This window comes from Armigeres subalbatus, chromosome 1, assembly GCF_024139115.2.
Source record: "Armigeres subalbatus isolate Guangzhou_Male chromosome 1, GZ_Asu_2, whole genome shotgun sequence".
Lineage (NCBI taxonomy): Eukaryota > Metazoa > Arthropoda > Insecta > Diptera > Culicidae > Armigeres > Armigeres subalbatus.
The window spans coordinates 144,505,169-144,515,116 of record NC_085139.1 but is presented as its reverse complement, the minus strand read 5'-3'; positions in this window follow the sequence as shown (position 1 = coordinate 144,515,116).

Below are 9,948 nucleotides of genomic sequence, written 5' to 3'. Positions count from 1 at the left end.
TTATATGATGCGCATGTGCCTATTGGACTGGATTGAGTATATGCCGATGATGAAGACATTGCATAAGCCTTGGTTGATCTGGTAGATACTGTAGGCCAGCGGTTCTCAACCTTTTTCTTAAGAAGTACCCCTTCGAACTTTTGCATTAATTGAGGTACCCCGTTCTCGAAAGTAGGCTTCAAATTCTCTTGAAAAAATAATTCCGAGCCCTTTGAAGGAAAGTTTCTTCCACCTTTTGAATCCCTTTAAAGTAGGTTTCCGCGCCTCTTGATTAAAGGGTTCTGAGCCTCTTGTAGATAGGTCTTCAAGCCTCTTGAAGGCGGTTTTCGAGCCACTTAAAAGTAGGCTTCTTTTGCATGAAAGGACGCTTCTGAGCCTCTTGATAGTATGCTGAGCCTCTTGAAAGAAGAATTCCGAGTTTTTTAAAGCGAGACTTACGAGCCTCTTGAAAGGAGGCTTCCAAACCACTTGAAAGTACACTGCTGAGCCTCTTGAAAGCAGGCTTCCGAGCCTAAAGGAAAGCTCCTTTCAGCTTTTGAATCCCTTTAAAGTAGGTTTCCGCGCCTCTTGATTAAAGGCTTCTGAGTCTCTTGTAGATAGGTCCTCTTGAAGGCGGTTTTCGAGCCACTTAAAAGTAAGCTTTTTGTGCATCATGAAAGAACGCTTCTGAGCCACTTGAAAGTACACTGCCGAGCCTCTTAAAAGCAGGCATACGAGCTTCTTGAAAGGAGGCAACTTAACCACTTGAAAAGAGGCTTTCGAACCTCTTGAAAAGAGGCTTCCGAGCCTCTCTATAGATGCCTTCCGAGCCTCGTGGAAAAAGGCTTCAGAGCCTCTTGAAAGGAGGGTTTTGAGCCTCATGAAAGGAGGCTTCTGAGCCTCTACAAAGGAGACTTTTGAGCCTCTTGAAAGGAGGCTCCCGAGCCACTTAGAAGAAGACTTCCGAGCCTCTTGAAAGGATCTTGAAAAGAGACTTCAAAGCCTCTTGAAAGGAGGCTTTTGAGCCTCTCTCAAATGAGGCTTTTGAGCCTCCCGAAAAGAAGGCTTTTGAGCTTCTTGAAAATAGGCTTTCGAGCCTCTTGAAAGAAGACTTCCGAGCGTCTTGAAAGAAGGCTTCCGAGCTTCTTGAAATGAGGCTTCCGAACCTATTGAAGGAGGCTTTTGAGCCTCTTGAAAGGATGCTTTTGAGCCTCTTGAAAGCGACTTCCGAGCCTTCCGAGCCTCTTAAAAGGAGGCTTCAGAGCCTCTTTGAAGGAGGTTTTGTGGCCTCTTGGAAGGAGGCTCTTGGAAAAAGGCTTTTGAGCCTCTTGAAAGGAGGCTTCTGAGCCTGGAAGGAGGTTTTTGAGCCTCTTGGAAGGAGGTTTCTGAGACTTTTAAAAATAGGCTTCCGAGCCTCTTGAAAGGATCTTGAAAGGAGGCTTCCAAGCCTCTTGAAAGAAGACTTCCAAGCCTCTTGAAATAAAGCTTCCAAGCCTCTTAAACGAAGGCTTCCAAGCCTCTTGAAAAAAGGCTTCCGAGCTTCTAGAAAAAAGGTTTTAAAGATTCTTGAAAGGAGGCTTCCAAGCGTCTTGAAAGGAGGCTTCGGAACATTTTAAAAGGAGGCTTACGAGCCTCTTGAAAGAAGGCTTACAAGCCTCTTGGAAGGAAGGCTACGGGACTCTTGAAAAGAGGCTTTGGAGCTGCTTATCAGAAGGCTTCCGAGAAGCGTAGAAGGATGCTTCTAATCCTCGAAGCAAACGAGCTTCAAAAAAAAATCATTTTGTTCTTTCAACGTTTTGTTCGTTTGATCTTTTGTTCCGCAGCCCTACATACATTGTGCTGGTTGTGGAAGGCAGGATTCAATTGGAATTTATTGATCGCATTGCATATTATGTACAATATAAATTTTTGAAATAAAAAATACACAATTATCAAAACTTTATCAATGAGTTTTAATTGGAATTGTAAGACGTCCGCCATTAAGCATTTTTGTCCGAGGTACCCCCTTGGGCCAGCAAAGGTACCACCAGGGGTACATGTACCCCAGGTTGAGAACCGCTGCTGTAGGCTGAAATCGAAAACGTTTTGGAGAACCTTGAGCATCTCGTATCCAATGACTAAACTTGATTGAGTGTTTAGATTTATTAAACAATGTGGTAAAGGATCCAAATATTTCAGATTCATCTGCATGATGTCAGAAGCCAAATCTTCCCAAGGCTTTGGATATCTAGGTATTCAGGGTATAGTCAAACTAGACCTTCAATATTTTTCCTGGGTAGCCGACATCCTGATAAACATTTTTTATGGGTCACAGTAGTTTGGGACCCCGAATGGTATCGAAAACTATTGATTTGAAAAAATGACCACGATGCCCCAGTCTAATAAGCACTATCCGAAATTGAGTTCGAGTCTGGTGTAAAAGCAAAGAGCAGATTTTTTTCTCAGAAAGTATAAGGGTCGACACTGAATGATTACAGTATTTGAAATTTTTGTTACTCTATTGAATACTTTTAGCGTGATTCTACCACTCTCCTATTCCTGTTACATGTCGTGTTTTGTAGTAACTGTACCAGATCGTCCAACTGTAAGATATTAATGTTAGAATTGCCATAATTACTTATCTGCTTTTAATCCGGTGCAAGATTACAGGAAAGAAAAATAATATTTTGTACGTCTGAAACTATTTTAGATCAATCGACCAGAATTCGATTTTATGAATACTTTTTTCTTTGAAAGCAAATAGCTTAGGTTCTTCGCAATCTACACGCGTTCTCTTTCGAGAGTCACATGTCCGTTCGATCTGATTGTCACTGATTTCCATCAAATGGTGCTTAAATGTCTAATTTATGTCTGATTGTTAAATTGTATTCATTTACGCAGACAATCGGATTACTTGTTCCATTCACACAAACAGTCTTTGTGGACTGTTAGTCATTAAGGAAATTGACATGCCAAGGGTGAAGCAATTCGAAATATAGCATTAGTAATAATACCACATAATCCGGTTTATTGTTCTCAAGCTTTCTTCATTCTGCTCTGATCGCACTCATTCATAGAATTGTGCGACGCAGTAGCTTTTGAGAAGCATCTACATTGAAACACATTTAAATATATTGTAGTTCAATATTGGAAAAATAAAGTTGTGCGAACAAATTATTTAAAAGTGTTTTTTGTCGTCCTCAAAGTGAGTCAACCCACGCGATAATCATAACGCTCTTCTATGTCGTCTACTCAATACCCATATCATGATATGTATCCGGAACCTTTGGGGCTCATCTATTTCCTCTTGTCTGATCCGGGTGGGTGTTGCATATCGTCAATAAAAACAAGAAATGCATAGCACTACATTCGAAGAGCCGTGTATGCTTTCCAAAAGATAGGAAAGCGTCTGGCCCCTGATGTTGTCGAGAGAAAAACGCTTCCAGATGGCTCTATACCTGCCTGTCTTATGTTTGGCGTCTCGAGACTACCTTCATTCTTTTCACAATTTTCCCGCATTTCACACAATCAAGGCATGCAAACTCGAGGGCAAAGTTCTGGAAGCCAGCTCACCGAGAATGTGTGAAAAGCGGAAAATAACAGCTACCACAATTTGCCGCTCGACAGACAAGGACATTGCTCTTATGTCTATCGCACATGAAGCGATTCGTGGGCGTACGTATGGAGAATGCGGCATGTCCCTTGGCCGTCTTTGTCGTGTGCTCTGCTGTTTTCAGTTGATGATCATCGAAAAAAAAATAATCCTCTTTCCCACATATCTGCTCCCGTGTCTTCTGATGTCATCATTTTAGTGAATATTTTGTAGGCATCCCGTTAGATTCAACAGTTTAGATGGTGTGGTGTTTGTTGTATGATTTTTTTACCACGCAGTGAGGACACGCATGTTGGTAATTGGTTTTCTTTCGAAGATGGTGACAGTTTTTTCACATGTCGGAAAACACCATTCTTTGAGTAATCATACGTTGTTAACTGAATTGGACATCATACTGGAGTCAGACGATTTGATCCAGTATTCATGAGCAGCATCAAATAAGGTAAAAACATTTTCAAATTGGTCTTATGAGTTACGATTGGTGATACGAATGTGACAAACATCGACTGCATTCATTTTCGGAAGGCCTCTAATACCGACAATGATAAAGGTTGAACCACGCTGAACCATCATCATATTTTTTGTGAACATTTGAGATTATTTCATACCCTTTACCAAATTTTACGAACGCGATTCACAATTGATTGATGTAGACATATCAATTTATAACAAAATTAGTTAATTATTTTAAGAGAGAAAAAGTGGTTCAATAAATAAATTAAAATTCCAAAGCGTATTTCTATTTCACGTAAACCTTCATTTATTTATGAGTTTCTGATAGTTTGCTGCTGTCATCTCAATGCACAGTTATATTTTAAATTATATTCTACTGCACCATGTGTCAATCAAGCAAACGAAGGCAAATGCAAAGGCTATGAGCATCCACTCACTAAACAGCTTCATCTGCCTTGAAATGATGCTGGACCAAGTTGATTTCTGGTTGGAAAGTTTTGCAATTCAAATCACCATGAGCCGCCCACCACTTGGTCGCTTCTGCTACTGCTCCCGGAATTGTTGCATTAAAATCTCTTTCTGTGCTAATTTTCATGCGGCATCGCTTTAACAACTTGACAGATGTTCAAACCACACTATCATTCCATGGAAATGGAGCTCTGAACAAAGCAGAGATTTAATGTTTTTAGAATAACTTTTCAACAGTCAAACCGTATAGCGCAGTTTGATTTCGTATCTTGCGATGGATTACATAAATGAATCCAGCACGGTTGAAGTATCTTATTCCATGCAAACCTTCTTTACAAATAATGTATCGAAAGAACGTAAAAGGTTCGATTAATATGATCGAAATATCCCTTTACTTGCTATGAGATCAATATTATTGCGCTCCATCCATTTGCCTGCCAGCACATATGATTCTCAACGCTTCCAGATGGTCCTAGGAATGCTTTTAGTGCGCAAAAGGTAGGCAGTACGAATATATTATTTTGTTCGCTTCCATTAGCACGATTGAAACGAATGAACCATTTCATTTCGTTCGAATTACAGTGTGAAGATATTCAATCTGTTGAAGTGGCTGGGAGCCCATGTTTAAGTTTCTCGATTGTTCCAGAGAAAGTAGGATGGGTATTAGTTGTAAACTTGTAAAACATGGTCTACTAAACCTAGTATTTTTAATGTGTTTTTCATTGAAATAATCATCATATTTCAATATCAAATCACCAATTTTTATTCCATAAAAATGGAATGGTTCTATTATTTTTTAATTATAGAGAACTTACCAATTTATTACGAAGTCAATATGGGGGAAGGCATCTAAAGAGGAATTTCGCTATGATTAAAATATACCTATTTGGGGAAAAAGTTGCGGACATTTGCATAACTGGTACCAAATATTATTTCATGAAGAAAAATCTACAAGTGAGGAAATTCTTATTAGGCTTTTACCGTACATACTTCAAGCGATTAACTGCTGGTGAATGCTGGTAGTGGTGGGTAGCAAACCTTTGGCAGGTTGCTAACGGAGCCTATGAGTTGACAAAGCATAATCGATAGCAAGTTATCTCATATCACGTTATTCAGCGCTGTAGCGGGATGGCCCTCTTTTCCCGTGGTTTTGTGATATTGAAAATGATGGGAAAAGTAGTTAAGAAAAGTGGCGGAGGCGGCCGAATTTGAGTAGTAGATGCACTAAAGCTTACCGGAGGAGGAAGGCTTGATCTACTGGGAGCAAAAAAAAACAGGCGGCAGAGGAAGTGGTTATCGTCGAAGCTGGTAGTAAGAGTAACGCAGATGTCGTGAAAGCCATGACAAGAGAGCGAACATTTTCTGGCCTAGGAAAAGGCGTCTACTTCATCCTTAGGACGCAGAAGGGCGAGAAGATGGCTAGTTGAAGTCGTTCAATGTAAGGTTTTAAATGAGCCTGAACGAAGCCTGTAATCCAGTCGACACACTGATGTCGTATTTGGTTATTGCTGGGTCGAACCTAGTTCTGCCCCCGGATCTGCTTCAACAGCTGTCAAAACGAGTCGTGTCGACCAGACCAGAAGCACCCAACCAGTAGACAGACCTGATCGGCCATTAGACAGATTCGTGGATGCAAGTTGCACTGCTGATTCTGAATCCCAGTGAGGTAGCTTAAAGTTGTTGAAGCAATTGGTTTTTGATACTAAGACCGATGTAGCTGTGCTGTTTCATCTGTATTGCTTCCCTGCTAGAAAATATTGTTTTTCTCCAATTATTGGATTTCCACTTTTGGCTGGTTTCTCGCTGTAAGCTGAGATCACAAAAACTATTGAATTACATCCAGAATAGTTCGTTCAAAGTGACACCAAATCCCAGTGGAAGAGCCGAGTCGAAGTCCGGAAAGACCCAAAAGGACGACGGAAGCTGCACCATCTACTACATCCACACGGTGCTGAAGCAGATTTACCCGGACTCCGTTGGACCGTTGAAAGACATGAGCATTGCCTCCTGCGAAATGCAAATCACTGTCCGTCTTCTGCAGCTGGGTTTGTCGACCAAGCATGCTGTTTCTGAGGGTACCAAGGCCGTCATTTAGTATTAGGGTCTCGCCGACATTTCTCACCAACACAAACGCAGGTTCGTGGTTGCAAACAATCCCATTTGATTTTGCCGTGACAGCTGCTTGTGGTTGCAAACAAACCGAGTAAAAGTGTGAGTGAAACGTGCGTGTACGTACACGATCGCTGAAAGCCTAATGGCAGTTCCACATAGAAGGGTAAAAGTAGAAGCATAATACATAGAAGCTCATTGGCGTAACTACCTCCGATGCCTAGGGGGGGCTATAGCCCCTTTATATTTTTTTTCTCGAAATTGACCCTCTTTTTGAAAATTCTCGAACATTTTAACATCTCATCAAGTTATCAGCGGTAATGTGACAAATGCAGTCCAACCACCTAAGGCAATTGCGGATCCATCACACTCATTCATATTATTCTTTTTTCTCAAGCACGTGCACGTGTGCACGTGTGAGCAACAACTCACAGTCTATGTTTAATTGCGCTCGACTAGTGTCAGGCAGTGGATATATTTGCATACTTCATAAATATTCTATCTATCTCAAATGAAAAAAAATAGTGCAACTTTCCATGGATTCCGTCGACAATCTTCCAAGAGTTTTGATGAGAATCCTTTAGTGATCCTGACTGGAATGTTCCAGGGACTCCGACGGGAATCTCTAGATATTTTGACGAGAATACCGATGGGAGCCTCCAGGGGTCATGAAGGGAATCCACCAGAGATTTTGGAGGGAATATTTCAAGAATTCCAACGGAAAAATTTCAAAGATTCTGACGAGAATGTACCAGGGATCCTTCACCCTCCAGGAATTTCGACGGGAATATTTCAGGAATTTGAAGGGGAATATTCCAGGGATTTCATCGAAAACCCTCCAGGAATTCCAATATGATGGTTCCAGGTATTTCATGAGCAATGTTCCAGGGATGAAGACGCATATCGTCGAAGGATTCCGAAGCAATCCGTCGAAGAACTTCGAAGCCAATCTTCGAGCGACTCCGAATTAATCCTTCAGTTATTTCGAAAAGAATCCTCCAGCGATCCCGAAGGGAATCCTCCAAGGATGTTGAAGCAAATCGTTGAGGGATTCCGATGCAAATAATCAAAGGATTTCGAAGAAAATCGTCGAATGGTTCCAAAAAAAATCGTTAAGGGACTCTGAACAAAATCTATGAGAAATTCTGAAGCAAACCGTCGATGTATTCCGAAACGAAACGTCGAATGATTCTGAAGCAATTCTTCGCGGGATTCCAAAGCTATTCGTCAGCCGGATTCCTTATCGTCTAGAGATCCCAACGCAGATCATTTGCAAAACGTCGAAAGACTCCGAATTAAATCTTCAAAGGATTACGAAGCAAATCGCCGAAGGATTCTGATTTGTCAAGGAATTCCTAAACCAATCTTAAAACGAATCTGGAGATATTCCGGAGCAAATCAACGAGAGGTTCTAAAGCAAATCCTCAATGGATTTTAAAGGGTATTTTTCACAGATTCCCAAGGGTAGGGGAGACTGGGTAGACTTGATCCGCTTTTCTGATTTCCGAAGTACCACAGCCAGAAATAAATAAACATACGCGATTTCCACACAGACTCTCTAACAAATATAGTATTTAACTTTACTGATGTATGACAGTCCTTAAATTATTGTTGTTATTGATACACAATCGTTTTTGGAGTGCTGTCAAAAATCGACTTTTTGAATTTTCGGGGAAAATTGATCCTTCTCCAAGAACTTGCTTTGATAAAACTAGAAAGGTGTCCTCAGATTATTTAAATATTTTTCCTTTAAAATATACAGAATTTTCGAATTGCTGTGCGTATACATGAACGATTTTTTTTATTGAATTGGACAGCACATGCAATTTTAAAATTTGGGGAGACTTGATCCCCTTTTTATGATATCTACGCAATAAATATTTTTTCCTGCCAAAACTTCATCACATCTGTCAAATCTACAAAAAATTAGAAGCCTGAATACAGATTTAAATTTTTTTGAATTTTTTCGCCAAATTTTTGTATGGGTGACTAATGGGGGATCAAGTGTCCCCATATTGAGGCAATAACTTCAAATCCAAATATCCTAAAACTTTGATGGAATTTTGACATTTTCATCAGTACAGATCATTAAGCATATTTATGGCTTTGTGCTGTGAAAAAACGAAAGCATTCGGTCATTGTTATGAAAAGTTGTTCAAATTTTGCGTGGCCAATAAAAAAATCTTTTCGAAGGTCAAAACATACAAATCGCCCTGCAGAATAAATAAGGTTGTCAATCCAAAAAATAACTCACCACATAAAGGTCATTTGTTCAGAGGATCTATATTAAAAAATACGCTAGCACAAAACTACTTTAGTTCTCGATAAAACAGGGGGTGATCAAGTCTCCCCGGGGATCAAGTCTACCCACCTTCCCCTATTGCTTAACAATACTGGAAAGAATCCAGTAGGAATTCTTCTGGATTACGATTGGAATACTTCGATGAATCCGAAAAGAATTCTTTAGAGATTGAAGTGAGAATTCTTCTCGGATTCTGATGAGAATCCTGCTCGGATGCTGATGGGAATCTTTCCCAGAATTCAGAAACAAGCTATTTTTTCTTCCACTCATTTCATTAAGTATGATAGAGTGAATATGAGAGATAACTCTTTAGTCTTCAAACTTTTTCGGTAATTCATTATGCTATATGTTGAAAACTGATATCACTGCTAACTAACTTATCAAATCCTAGGGGGGGCTAATTTTTTTCTAGGGAGGGCTTAGCCCCCCCTAGCCCCCCCTTATTTACGCCAATGTAGAAGCTTACATGATGATCCTAACAATATGGGCTGTAAGTCAGTTGTGTAAATAGACGGTAAGTATCTAAGCTGAATACAGGAAGGTAAGTACAATTTCGCTTCATTTCACAGTGATGTGTCGTCGCCTTTTCTTAGTGAATGAAATTTCAGAATTTTAGGACTAAGCTGTTACGTTCTAGGGGAAGAGGCCTCTTTTCTTTCGATAACGCTTTTTAGCCATTGTCATTATTACCTACAGTAGTGTCTCCACGACCATCCATAGAATGCTGTTTGAAACTGTTCTTGCCAGTTCTTTGTTTTTGAATTGTTAGCTAGGCATATTGCCCCCCTTCCCCTATAAAAAAATAAGTGTGTACTGATCAATACTAGCTGTGAAATTCACAACTGGAACTAAACCACGAGTCTTGACTTTCGTTTGAGCAATATAGGTGAAGGGGGGGCAATATGCCCTAGCTAAGCAAACACTGCTCTATTGTCTTATTTGTAACGCTATTCACGGGTATTTTTACATTATGCATCAGTTAAACAAGATAGCTAGTTGATGCCATTCAAAAATTGTCAAAAATCTCAATCATATTGATAATATT